The sequence below is a fragment of the Castor canadensis genome, chromosome 14 (assembly GCF_047511655.1).
Source record: "Castor canadensis chromosome 14, mCasCan1.hap1v2, whole genome shotgun sequence".
Taxonomy (NCBI): domain Eukaryota; kingdom Metazoa; phylum Chordata; class Mammalia; order Rodentia; family Castoridae; genus Castor; species Castor canadensis.
In genome coordinates this window covers 7854329-7869137 of record NC_133399.1, presented here as the reverse complement: position 1 = coordinate 7869137, position 14809 = coordinate 7854329, and the positions used below count along the sequence as shown (strand labels likewise).

The window sequence follows — 14809 nt, the reverse complement described above, 5'->3', positions numbered from 1 at the left end:
TTTGAAGATATTTTGTATCCAGCTTTTCATAAGAGACGAGTGGGATCTCTGCACCTTTAAGACAGTCTTGGTGGTTAGTCACTGCAAGGAAGAGGTCAGAGTGTGCAGTAAAGCTTTTTTTGCTGGGTGTGCTCATAAATCTGATGCCAGAGCAGTTTCAAAGATGGCTGGAGAGTTCTTGAAACCCTGTGGGAGATGGGTCCAGGTTAACTGTTGTCCCCCTGACTGGGGGTGGTTCTCCCATTGGAAAGCAAAGATGGGTTGGCTCACAGGTGCCAACTGGATGCAGAAGAATGCATCTTTTGAGTCCAAGAATGAGAAGCAGGTTGTCTCGGCTGGTTTCAGGGCCAGCAAGGTATCTGGGTTAGGAACCACAAGGTGCAGAGCCACTGTTGCTTGACTGACTGCCCAGAGATCCTGCACTGGGTGGTTATCATCAGTGTCTGGCTTCTGAACTGGCAGTAAGGAAGTGTTCCAGGCAGACTGACAAGGTCTCAGAATTTCATAGTTTAAAGCCTCTGGAGGTGATGAGTTATCTCTTTGATCACCTGACTGACAAAAGCAGGCCCATTGTCTGACCCGATGCTGCTAGGCACCCCAAACTGGTGAATGATTTTTTTTGGCTACTGCTCTTGATACCTCTGTAGCCTTTTCTGTGTGGGTGGGGTGTGCTTCCACCCAGCCTGTAAAAGTGCAGACCACCACCAGAAGGTACTGATAAGTTTTGCTTGGTTGGATTTCAGTGAAGTCTGTTTCCAGGTGTTGGAATGGGTAGACTCCTCTTTTCTGGATAAGTAGTGGGGGCCTGGGCCCCTGTCCTGGGTTGTGTTGGGTGCAGCACAGGCAAGCCTTGCTGGCCAACTGAGTTAGAGTTGCCAATCGGGGAATGACTAGACGTTTCTGTAACAGTCCTTGTAAGGAGGTTTTGCCCAAATGAGTGATGTCATGTGCTAGCCTTACCAGGCCTGCGGCTGCCTTTTCTGATATCAGGATCCTTTTTTCCAGGGTGATGAACCAGCCTTTTTAGATTTCTTTAGCCCCTGTTTTATGGGCCTGTTCTCTTTCTGGTGGGCTCCAGCTTCCATCAAGAAGAGCTCAAGGTCAGCATGGGAATAGCAGTGTCCACTAAGTGGGGCTGAGAAGAGAAGACTTCGTCTAAAACCTCTTCACAGGAGTGGAAGGGCTCCCCCGCCTCTTCTGGTAAATATGCGGCCAGATTGAGAGTCCTCATTGCTTTGACTCTTACCCAGGGGTTTTCACCCAATGAAGCCTGATATCTGGCCACGCATTCCCCAGTCATCGACTGACTGGCAGTGCCATTGAGCAGAGAAGTTACTTGGTGGGGGACCTGGAGCCTGATGTTCTGTCCCACAGTCAGTTTATCTGCTCCTTGCATTAAGAGGACTGTCTCGGCCAATGCCCAGAGTCATGGGGGCCAACCTGAGGCCACAGGGTCTAGCTTCTTGGACAGGTAGGCTACCAGTCAGTTCCATGGCCCCAGTGGTTGGGTTGGGAACCTAATCCTATGATACCCTTTTTAAGACTGACCTCTAAGGTTAGCACTGGCAAGACACTCAGGCCAGGTGGTCCCAAGTCCACAGATATTGTGGTGCCCAGTTTAGAAAGTAAGTCTCTTCTCAGAAGGGGGCCTGGAGTCTCTGATACATACAGAAATCAGTGTCTGAGCTGGTGTCCACCAACTATGCATTTTTGGGCCTCACAGAACCGGTACTTCTTTGTGTTCCTGGTGGCCCCTATAATAGTAATTGAGTCCTTAGTGAGCTGGCTGGTTGGTGTGGTCACGGTGGAAATGGCTGCCCCAGTGTCCAGAATGAAGTCTGTTTGGCGGCCTCTCCATCAATCTTGACCATGGACTCCTGAGGGCTGATCAGAAGGGAGCCTGGCCTGCCTCAGTCAGACTCATTTCCCCAGGTTGTGTTTGTCTCTAAAGGTTGTAAGCTTCCTTGGATTTGGTGGCAGCCGTTGTCACCTTTTCCTTTGTTTCCTTGTTAGGGCACTCATCTTTCCAATGTTCCTCTTCCTTAGAGTATGTGCATTGGTTCCTCCCAAGAGGGTTTTTCCATCCTTTCTTGTTGGGGCCCCCTCTCTGGCCTTTAGTCTCTTTGTCTCCGTCTTTGAGGGCCATGGCCAGGATCTTTGCCTTTTTCTCCAAATTTTTTTTTCCGCTTTTACTATTTTTTTCTTGGTTTGTCACCACCTTGGCTGCTATGCTAACTAGTTGGTCAATGTGGGCACCTGCGAAGTGTTGGCTAGGAGCTCTCTCACAGCTTGTGACTCCTCTGAGTATGCTGGGGTGTGCTGTCACTAGTTCAGGAGGTCAGAGTTGGTGAGTGGCTGATACACATTTTGCATGGGTCCAGCTGTGTATGACCCATCTGCGTGGGGTAGTGGAGGCCCAGGAATCTGAAAGATGGGGCATAGGGCTGCCTCCCAGAATTTGGTGACTTTCCCCAATGGCTGTCTTTTTGGGGGGCCATTGGAGGCAAAGGGAGATATTAAGAGGAAGCCTCTGGGTGACACGGTTGGGGTCCCATGCCTGATGCTTTCTCCTTTCCATTGGGGTCCCCTGCATTTAATTCAGATCTTGGGGAGGCCGGAGCAGCTGAACGCATTGGTAGGACATATGATGGTGGATCTGATGACTCAGATTCTGAGATGTAGTGGACCTCAAATGTTTTTATTTTATTTTGCTGTTAACCAAAATGGCTGCATACCATTGGGGGGCATGAAAACAGAGCCAGTCAGGTGGGCAGTCAGGATGTACCAGGTTTCAATGTAAGGAAACTGGTCTAGATGGCCTGGGTCCCCTACGACTTTGTCTGTGATGCAGGCGATAATAGCTAAGTCTAGAGTGCCCTCTGCTGGCCATCCTCCATCATAGGTGGGCTATTGTAATTCACAACAGACTCTCAGAAGCTTGGCTAGTTTCCTTTTAACCCCACAGTCACCAGAAAAACCTTTCCTAAAGTTAGCAAGCATAGTCTGGAGCATCGTTGGGTGCTTTGACGCAGAGGAGCCCATTTTATATGTGCCTGACCGTGGCCAGTGTAGAAGACAGACAAGGGAGGGGTGCCCCTCAGTGAGGGGCCACACAGATGCTCACCTGACCACAACTCCAGACAATGGAGCCACGTGACTTAGCCAGAATGGGTTCAGCCCAACAGGGTGACTTGCAACTGGACATTAGTCCAATCCCACCATAGACCATATGTCAATCACCATGAAATCACAGGTGAGCACATTTGGACTCTGTAGCCTTTATGGGACATCAAGGGTGCCCAGCCATGGAGCCACAGATTCGAGCTTGAAATGCAAGTGACTCAAGCCGCTCATTCACACATCATTTACTCAGAGTTAAAAACCATCAGTCCCTATTTATTTCCCCTAAAACTTGGCTAGCCTTCAACCCAGTTGGCTGGAATCTCATTAGCCTCTAAACCAGTTGGCCAAAATCACATTGGCCCCAGATGACCGGAATCACATTGGTTCCAGAGGAAGGGGATACGCCACCTTGGAATCACATCAGGTCTCAGCCCGTCCCTTGTGAGGATCGGTCCATGACAGCTCCTAAACTGACTACCCTGGGGGTTCCTACCTGGCCTAGATGTCTGTTGCAGGTCGTTTCATTCCACCAGTCTAAGGGCCCAGTCCTTGGCTCCACAGCCTCTTTCAGTTGTCTGGAAGGAGACCCCAGAATCACATCGGTGGTGCACACTTCCCGGTTACAGAAGCCTCCATAGGCTACAGGGCCAGGGAGCAGGGACCCACTGCTCAATGTGGCGTGGCGGTCTAATCTTGCTGGGGCCTCCAAAATGTTGCAAGAACAGTACAGATAGTATGACTGAACAGCGAGAATAAGACTCAAACCCATGTCGTTGGAGGAAAGGAAGGTTTATTATACTAGTGGGCCAGTACCTGGATAGCTCCAAGATGGCGCAGCCCCTGAGCTCAGAGTAGTTGAGGTTTTTATACTGAGAAAAGCTGCAGCAAACAAGCAGAGAGGGCGGAAGCAGACATGGCAGTTAGCTGTTCAAGGTTACAATATATCATGTCAGCACACCTGTGGACAAAGGCCGTCCACAGTTTCTAAGGAGACAGCTGGATGCAGGGGCCCCAGCTAAGAGGGAGGGCTTTACTCATATTTGTTTCTTTTCCCAGCTTTGATCTTTCTCTGGGTTTCCTTATCAGTCACAAAGCAGTAAGAGCTGAACTGCTGGCAATGTCACAATTGCCGGGTGAGCTATGTAACAATGGCGGCAGACAGGAAGCTGGGCGGCGAGGGGCGGGCCTTTCCCCAGCCAGCCCTCCTGATAGAACAGCTCTAGCCGGCCTGATTGGCTAGTGCTCAAGGTGAGTGACAGCAGAGCTATCCCTTAGAGGTAGAGAGAAGCAAAGAACACATTCCAGCCCAGCTCCACCCAACTCAGGATTCCTACTGGACACTGACCAAGCCACATCCAACACAATAGAGAAGTGAAGCTGAACTTGCTCCTGGCTCTCCACAGCGGCTACCCACTTCTTCTTCCTTGAAATAGGGTCACAAAGTGTAGAGAACTCCAGACTCTGGTCCAAGGACACAACACAAGACCTCAATGAAAGTGGACTGCTTAGGTCAGACCAAGCCACACTGGATCAGGAGGGTCAGCCTCATGTCACAGTTGAGAAACTTGGAATGAGGATGTGGGCTTCATGTCAAGGCTTTCCTCACCCCTTATCACTGGATGAGCCCATGTTCTGTCAAGAAAAGAAAAACACACATGACTTCAATAATCTAATACATGGAGAGACTACTTGGACTTAGATGGCAGCAATATTCCACAAAGGCATATAGGACAAAGAAGAGCAAACCTGAGCACCAGCCCAGACAAGCAGCCAGCCTCAGCCAAGGTCACAAGGAAACCCACCCTGAGAAGATTCAACACATGCCTGACTTCCAGGGTGAGAATGAACCCTCACATGGAGCGCACAGCTGATGGTTCCCTGGTGCTGAGTCAGGGACGCCTCAGGATGTAACTCTGAGAAGCCATCAAGTGAAGCTGCCTCCTCACACTGTTGATTCTCTCCTCAATTCAACACCTTAATAGTCACCACAAGGTAATTCACTAGGGACACTTTAAGCTTCTGACCTAACTAAACTGTCAAATTCATAATCCCATTGTCCAGGGACTGCCAAGAGAGTATTTCTCTGACATTGACTATCACAGAGGTCCTTCATGTTACAGCCCAACTATGGCAACTCCATCCATGCCAAAATTAAAACCCCGTGCAGACCAGAGCATCACATCAACCACAGTCACCACCTCAGAAGGACAGAGCCTCCCAAGGCACCTGCACATAGGTATCCTGCCCTCCAATCTGTCCCCACTCTTCTGTCCCTGTTCTGAGCAGCTGGACACACGCAACTTCCTCTAACCATTGGTGACAGTCTATGCCTGGTGATTTACATGCTGTGCTTACCTTCTTGGTTCTGTCTTCCACTCTACACTCATCAGCATTGACCCAACCTGTCATTTCTTCTTTTTCATTGGTTAATTTTTTGAGACAGTGTCTCCATATGTAGCCCAGGGTGGCCTCAAACTTCCTATCTTCCTGCTTCCACCTCCCAACTGTGAGGATTCCAGGTGTGCATCATCACACCTGACTCCCATTCAGTCATTTCTATAGCTAAATCCTGAGCATCCTAGAAATAAGTTTTTCTTTCACAACGTCTAACTGGCCTCAGGTTGAACCCTCAAGAGGTTCAATTAGATCCTTCTATTTGTCTTAAAATTATTTTATTAGCATATGTTACTGTACAAAGTTACATATGTATATTTCTGTATGTGTATATAATATGCTTCAATCATGTTCTCCCTCAGACACTCACTTTACCCTGTCTACCTCCTGTTGGCTTGTCCAAACTAGCCCCATCCCCTTTATACTCATTTCTTTTTATTCATAGATCTATCCTCTGAATATGACATTAAACATGGTATTTGTCCTTCCAAACTTCACTTAGCTGCCTTAGCACGATGATCTCCAATTCCATCCATTTTCCTGCAAATGGCATAATTTCATTCTTCTCATGGCTGATTAATACTGGATTGTGTATAAGCATGTTTTCTTCATCCATTCATCTGCCAATGGACACCTAACTTGGATATGGTGAACAGTGATGCTCTAAACATGGGTGTGCAGATGTCTCTATTGTATCATGGCTTACAATCCTTCAGGAATATACCCAAGAGTGGATCACATGGTGGTTCTATTTTTAATGTATTTTGGAACATTCACACTGATTTCTACAGTGGCTGCTCTTGTTTACATTCCCTCCAACAGTGTCTGAGGGTTCCTTCTCCCCTGTGTCCTTGCAATATTTGTGGTCCTTGTTTCCTTGATGATATCCAATTAGACTGCGGTGACATGCAATCCTAGTGGAGTTTTGATTTGCATTGAAGGAAAAGGTAAGGAATGTTCAACAACTCTTCATGTGTTTATGGCCATTTGTACTTCTTGTTTTGAAAACTGTCCAATTCATTTGCCCCTTTAACTAGATTGTTGGTTCTTTTGATGTTTAATTGTTGAGCTCTTTATATACTCAGGATAATGATCTCTTGTGACACAAGTAGCTGGCAAAGACTTTCTCCCACTACGTAGCCTGTCTCTTTACTCTGATAATTGTGTTTTTTTTTTTTGGATGTGCAGAAGCTTTTCAGTTTGATGCTAACCCATTTGTCAATTCTTTCTTTTATTCCCGAGCTATTGGAGTCATGTTCAGAAAGTTGTTGCCTCTGCCTATCTTCAAATATTTTCCTTTGGTAGCTTCAGAATTTCAGGTCTTATGTTAAGGTCTTTGATCCACTTTGAGTTCATATTTGTACATGGTGAGAAATAGGGATCTGTTTCAGTCCAGTAAACTCGGATGTCTAGTTTTCCCCAACACCATTTGTTACAGTAGCTGTCTTTTCACCAACTTGTATTTTTGGTGCCTTTGTCATACAGTAGCTGCATGGGGTTACTTGTGCTTGTGGGACCTCTAATGTATTCCATTGATGTACATGTCTGTATATGCATATATGTGTGTGTGTGTGTATACAGTACACACACATATCATGCTTTTTATTACTAAGGCTCCATGGTATAATTTGAAATCAGTTATTGTGATAACTCAAGCTTTGCTCTTCTTGTTTAGAATTGCTTTGGCTATTCTGGGTCTTTGTGCTTCCATATGAAATTTGGAGTACTTTTTTCTATTTTGATGAAGAATGTCATTTGAATTTTTATGGGGATTGCATATTAGTTATATAGTGCTTTCAATAGGAAAGCTATTTCAGAAAATTAATTCTGTTAATTCATGAACATGGGAAGTCTTTGCCTGTTCTAGAGACTTCACCAATTTCTTTCTTCAATGTTTTATAATTTACATTGCAGATGTCTTTCTCCTCAGTTAATCTTACTACTAGGTAGTTAATTATTTTAGGCTCTGTGAATGGTATTGTTTCCCTGGTTTCTTTCTTAGCACATCCATTATTGGTATACAGAAAAGCTACTAAGCCAGGTTTGATGTGTGCACCTGTAATCCCAGCTATATGGGAGGCATAGGTAGGAGGATCATGGTCCATGTCTGGCCCTAGCCAAAAACATGAGACCCTATTGGAAAAACAACTAAAGCAAAAAAAGGACTGGTGGTAAAGCGCCTGCCTAGCAATGGGAGGTCCTGAGTTTAAAACCCTAGCACCAGCCTTCTGGTGATTCCCACAGGCTGTGCTCCTACACTTACTGTAGAGAAAAAGTAGGCAAAGTAGACCTATCCCATATAAACCTCAGCCCAGTCCTATGCTTAGTCAATATTGTGAATGGGAGACATAGGGCAGGGAAAAAAATTTAAAAAGTAGTATGACACATTAAAAAACAGACTCCATGAGTAAGGATAGTAATTGATAATGTCTATTCTTATAAGTGATCAGAATAAATACCAATAAAGTGATCTGTAGAAAAAAAGAAATGCTATTGAGCTATGTTGACTTTTAACGTGTTTCATGGCCAAAAGTTTTATCTGATCTCAGAGTTTTCTGGTAGCAACTTTCCTGTCTTTCAAGTACACAATCAGCTCATCTACAGATAGGAATAATTGGCTCCTTCCTTTCTTATTTGTGCCCCTTTTATTTCTTTCTCTTGCCCTATTGATCTGGCTAAGAATTCAAGCTCTTTTTTGGGATTGTCTAGGCTTGAACTCAGGCCTTTATACTTGCAAAGCAGGGCTCTACATCTTGAGCCACACCTCCAATCTGTTTTGCCCTCGTTGTTATGGAGATGAAGTCTTTTGAATTATTTTCCCAGGGTGGCTTCAGACCATCATCCACTTCATCTCGCCTCGAAAGCAGCTAGGGTTATAGGCAGAAGCCACTGGTGCCAGCTCAATTACTATTTTGAAAAAGAGTGAAGAGAGTGGATACTCTTGTCTCACTTCTGATGTGAGAGGAAATGCTTTTAGTTTTCCCCATTTACTAATGTTGGCTATAGTTTTGTAATATATAGCCTTTACTATGATGAGGTGTGTCCCTACTTCTCATAGTCTCCTCAGGGCTTTTGAGTTCTGTTAAAGGCCTCTTCTGTTTCTATTGAGATGGGTGTGTGGTTTTGTCCTTGATCCTAATTATGTGCTAATTACATTTATTTATTGATGTTATTACATTTGTTGAGCTATGCTTGCTTCCCTGGAACGGAACCAGCTCAATCATGTTGAATTCTGTTGGCAATATTTGGCTGAGAAATTTCACCTATGTTCAAGGAAATTGGTCTGTAGTTGTATGAACTCAGGTGTTGAGGCTTATTCTACCAGTTGGGGCTCTACCACATTGGCCTCACCTCCAGTCCATTCCTTGCTATGGTTATTTTGGAGACAGGATGTCATGAAGTATTTATTGGTGCTGGCCTCAAACCATGATCCTCTGGATCTCCACCTCCCAAGTACCCAGGAGTATAGGCGTGAGTCTCTGGTGCTCTGCCTTTAGTTCTCTTTTGTAGTGTCCTTATCTGGTTTTGTTTCAGGGTAATACTGGCTTCCCAGACAAATTTGGTAGTGCTACTTCCTTTTCTATGTTATGTTATAGTTTAAGGATCACTGGTTTTAGTTCTTCTTTAAAGGTCTGGTAGAATTCAGCAGTGACTCTTTCTGGTCCTGGAGTCTTCTTTGTCGGGAGTCTCTTTATTACTGCTTCCATACAATTGTTCATTATAGATCTACTTAAGGTATTTATATCCTATCGGTCCTATTTTGGTAATTATACATGTCTAGAAATTTGTCTATTTTTTGAAGATTTTCCAATTTGTTGTAAAAAATGCTTTGAAAATATTTCTTGCTCATCCTCCGAATTTTGTTATGTGTTGTAATAGATTCTTTTCATCTTTTTGTCTTCTCTTTCTTTTCATTAGTCTGGCTAAGGGTTCATCAGTCTTGCTTATGCGTGTAAGAAACTATCTTATTGGCTAATGGCATTGTTATTTCATTCTCCGTTTCATTAATTTCTGCCCTGATCTTTATTATTTCTTTCCATCTATTCATTTTGTGTTTGACTCATGCTTATTTTTCTAAAGCTTCAGGTCTATAATTAGTTTCTTTCAGTTCTTATCTGATTTTTTTATAGGAGGCACTTCTAGCTACGCAACATCTAGGAATTCACCAGAACTTCACAACATCTTTGAGGAGAAAAATGTAAAGATAATAAAATTGTAGAAGATAATCTGAACTGAACAATTTACAGTCTTGAGTGTGATGACCTGATAGGATGCCAGTTCTCCCCCTAGTTTACATCCTAAATAGAACTGTATTAACAAGTACAGTGCACCAACTGTAAATTTGATTTAATTTTTTCCCAAAATCCCATCAGAAAAGTAAAAGTCAGTTCAGTACCATACTGAAGACATAAAAAAGCAGTAGAAGGCAGCTGCCTATCCCTCCCAGTTCCTACAACACACCACACAGAGACAGTCATTTTTTGTGAGCCTAGTATACCATGCAGACAGATTAAATTTTTTTAGAAATTTCTCAGTTATTTAAAACTGAATGTAGCTAAAGCCAGCAGCACAATTCAAGGGGAAGAAGTGCACTGTTCTCGTTTGTGGTGAGAAAACTCCTTCTTTCCTAAAGATAAGTGTGACTTCAGTCTCACCAAACAAGACAAGGTATAATCCAAATGGATACAAGACACACATATGAAATATGAAATAAACTGTAAGTTATGGAGGAATATAGGAGAATAAATTTATGAAAAAAACAGGAGGAAAGACTTCTTTTTCTTTTTCTTTCCTTTTTTGGATGGAACTGCGGTTTGAACTCAGGGCTTTGCAGTCACAGAGCAGGTGCTCTACTGCTTGAACCACGTCTCCAGTCCATTTTGTCTGGTTATTTTGGAGAGGAGGTCTGGAGAACTGTTTACCTGTGTTGTTCTCTAACTGTGATCTTCCTAATCTCAGCCTCCGAAGTAGGTAGAATTATAGTTGGGAGCCTCCTGCACCAACCAGGGAAAACCAATGGGAAGAAGAGGTGGAGAAAAGGAGATATGGCAGGAGTAAAGAGAGAAAGCAAGAAAGTGGGGAGAGCTGGGGCTCAGGAAAGAAGATTAGAGGCAGAACGAAGGAACTGTGAAGCTGGCTCAAGCTTTAAGTCTGGCCCCCACTACACACTGGCATTTACCTGGTCACTGACCCCCAAGGTATAGGAACTGTGGCACTGGAGGGCACCACCTGCTGCTGCCCACTATCATCTCCTGGGACTGCTTCTTAAGGAATATAAACACCCACCAAGGTCCCGGAATTACCAAGGGCACAGAGACAAGATAAACAAGTGTGGGGAATCTGGGGATCTTAAAACCATTCTTCCAGGCCTTGAAACTACTGAGGCATATGAATAGTACATGAGCCATGCCCTGACAGGAGACCCAGCCAATATGGTGGACCTCAAGGCTACGTGGAATGGAAACAGGAGCATGCACAGTGTCCCCACAAAACACATTGGCTGGTGATGACATACATCATTTAAGGGGATCAGTAGATCAGAAACACAACCAGCTTTCCTTCAACCAGGAAATAAAATCTTTATAAAATCCACTAGACAAAGTGCCTCATGAGATCAACCTTCCTGAGCGCCCTCCCATGTGCATGGACCTTTTCCACTCTTTCCCTCTCTGCTTAAATAAAACTCACACATGCTAAAATATTCAGTCAATGAAAACTGATGCACTGAGACACAGAGAACAGGCTAACAGCAGCTGCTTTTCTACTGCCGTGCAGTATCTAGACTTAAGGTAAATGTGTTATATTGCTAATCTCTAAGCATAATTGCAGTTGGCCTATACTGTATCTCTATAGACACTCACAATGGACAAAGCCACAGGCAGTGCCCCCCACTGTCCCCATCCACACATGAGCAACTGCTGACATAGGGCTGAAGAAACACTAGATATGGCCACAGAAATGAGCAGTGAGGACATTCTCACGACTTGCATAGTGACTTTCCATAGAGAAGGTGCACACACACCCCAGCTTCTATAATGTCACCTCCCACACAGATTTCCTTACTGCCTTCATTTCCATGTGATGAATGGAAGACTTGACATTTGTCCACCTCCTGTTTCTCACAAACATATCAGCACATCTTTGTTAGAATTAGTTTTTTCCCACCTCCCTATTTGGAGCAGAGAGCTGGATTATTTGTCCTTTGTAGTCTACACAGCTGGTGTGTGAGGACACACAAAAGTTACACAAAAGGTTAACTTTCCAAGTGACCAAGGATTGCATCAAGAGTGATTGCATCAGAGATCCTGTCTCTGTCTCTTCCTAGCTTGCACTCTTGACAGTTTACCTAAGCACACTGCTCTCCTACATCAGGGATTGAAAGAGACATGGTCCATCACCAGCTGTGAACTAAATGAAGTCATATTTTAACTGAGATAAGAACCATTAACAAAGTACCATGGTGTCATGTAGTTTTCACAGTTAAGACGGTAGAGGCTAATAAAATAAAAATTAAAAAAAAAAGACGGTAGAGGCTAGTGCTCCCTGTCACATTGTTTGGACCCTTGGTGTGGCTGCCAGTCTGAAGATGGTTTGGGTCTGACTGCCTTCCAGTTTCCTGAGAAATTTTTTGGTCTTCTGAGGCCACTTAGTGCCACAGTTCAGTCCATAGGTGACTGGCAGCAGCAGAGAACAGGACCTCTACATGGACTCTTCCTGGGAAGCTTTGCTAATCTGCACATCTTCTTTTTTTGTGGCACTGGGTTTGAACTCAGGGCCTCACACTTGCTAGGCAGTCACTCTTACAGGTTGAGCCACTCCTCCAGCACTCTTTTTGTGATGGGTTTGTTCAAGATGCAGTCTCAGGAAATACTTGTTCAGGACCAATTTTCAACTGTGCTCCTCATGACCTCTACACCTGAGATATTAGAATTACAGGTGTCAGCCACCAGCACTCAGCATAATGTTCCTCTCTGACATCTGTCTGTCCACTTGATTGTGACACCACCTTGTTGTGGTTGCATGGACTCAGATCCCTACATAAAGCACACAGGTCCCGATTTCAATGACGTTAGGACAGGAAGTGCCTGTAAAGTCTTGGTGGCACAGCCATCCAGACCTACAAAGGAGCCCAGAAACCTCTCCCATGGAGATGGCCTGAGTTTAGGCCACCAGAATGGTGGTGATCTCTGCCTCCTGACTATCTACGATCACAGGTATGAGCCACTAGCACCCAGTCTCACATGGGGAGTCTTAATACTACCTCCATGTTCACTATTTTGCAAACACTGAACATCTGTGTTACACTGAAGTACAGATCATCCAAAATGCACGAGAGAAGAAGTGTTTTGGAATCTAGATTTTGAAATATAGCAAATATATGATGATTCATCAGAGATGAGACTCAAGTGTACACATGAACCAAATTTATGTTTCCTATGCACCTTATACCCAAATCCTGAAGGTAATGTCATATAACATTTTTAATATTTTGGGGCATGAAACAATTTTGTGTACAATAAACCATCACAAAGTATCATTTATGGCATCATTTTTTGCTCAAAAAACTTTAGACTTTTTGCATTTTTGGGCTACAGACATTCAAGTTGTATGCAGACTTAGAGAAACGTTCCACAGAGGCAATGAATTTGAAGTTGGGCATATCTCTGTATCTATATCTATTGAGCAGATATAAACACACACACCACACACACACACACACACACACACACACACACACACACACACACGTCTATATTTCTATAAGTAGCCAGGCCAGAAACTCACTTCATAGCCCAGGCTATCCATGAACTCGTGACCCTCCATCTTCCATCTTCAGTCTTGAAATGCTGGGATTACAGGTATGTGCCACCATGTATTTGTTTTGTTCACTTGAAATAGGTCCCACCATTACAAGTTTCCTGAGGATTTCTTTTCTCTTGTGCGTGCAAATTACCTTAGATATTTCTCAAGATTTTTATACTCAGCTTCAAAGTTCTGGTCTCCCCGCTTTTGTCCTAAAAAGTGGGCAAAAAAACCCCATTATGAATTATTACAAAATTATATAAAAATTATTAGTTTGGGTTCAAGTTCCCTTGAAACATGCCTAATTTATTCACCGAAGCAGTCCCTTCTCATGTATAAAATCTTTGACCATCACAGAACACCTTGTCCCTGACTCAGTGTAGGTATGATGTCACCTTAACTACAGCATGCAGGTTCCTGATGGTTTCCCGCATCACAGCTCTGTAGAGATTTTCCTGGAAAGGATTCAGCAAACTCCACTCCTCCTGGGTGAAGCTCAGCCACGTCCTCAAAGGTCACGGACTCCTATAAGAGCCACATGTGTTCAGGATGAGATGCATAAGACCTGGGGTCTAGACTCAATTCACAACAAGTTCACATGCTGTTGAGAGCTCCAAGCATGTTTTGTGTGATTTGGTGGTTCTGCTCTTTCTGTGCTCACTCACATATCTCAGTATTTTTGATACTAGATTTGAATACTTCCTTAAAGAAACAACAGAACACTCTCATTGGTGACTTCAAATGTGCTACCAGGTAATCCCTAAGTCTCACTGTACAGTGGCTCTGAAGCATGTGCCAAAGTCCTATGACCTACTACTCAGTGTACAGAACAGGGTTAAACTTGGCAGTTCTGAGACTTTTTAATAATAGACCTATGTGTTCCCAAAGCTCCTCCACCTTTCCTTGCACCTGGGAACTGGTGTTGGGATGGACCTCAGCCATCTAGTTGAGGAGAGGAGCTTAGTCTGCCTAAATAGTTCATGCAAGCAGTATGTATCTGCTTCACTTGCTTCCCTGTGAAAGTTTGCACTTTTCCCACATGATTACAAGAGCAAGCCTTGGTGACCAGTGTCCAGTGGTTCCCTGGGCACTGATTCTCTACTGAATTCCCTACACACAATATTTTAAGCCCATTGTCACACTGCTCGCTCGAGGCATGCAGCACATCCTCTGCAATTACATTAACAGCCAAGAGTTGAAAGCTTGAACCTAGTGTGAGACAGACCAAATTTAATCATTATGTAACATGAATGAATGGTAAATAATTGAAAGCACACAATATGGCAACCTTAATTGACAAAACATAAGGGTGTAGATTCAAATGTACCAGAGAAAAGTTTGCACATTACCAACACAGAGATATGAAACTATGTTAAGACATGGGAATTAGCCTGATCTACTCAGTGCATACTGTATGCAAATACTGAAATGTACATGGTAGCCCACAAATATACAAAATTATGTACACATTAATAATTAAAAAAGACCT

General features: G+C 43.9%; 1 protein-coding gene and 1 non-coding gene across 2 annotated transcripts in view; both read left to right on the top strand.

Moving 5' to 3' along the window:
• Window positions 1–14809, top strand: part of LOC109686580 (uncharacterized) — a 301371-nt gene that overhangs the window by 261725 nt on the left and 24837 nt on the right. The gene's annotated exons all lie outside the window — the stretch shown is intronic.
• On the top strand, window positions 7740–7869 carry LOC141417116 (small nucleolar RNA SNORA51). The gene has a single exon (XR_012441734.1). It is a non-coding gene; the product is annotated as a small nucleolar RNA SNORA51 (small nucleolar RNA).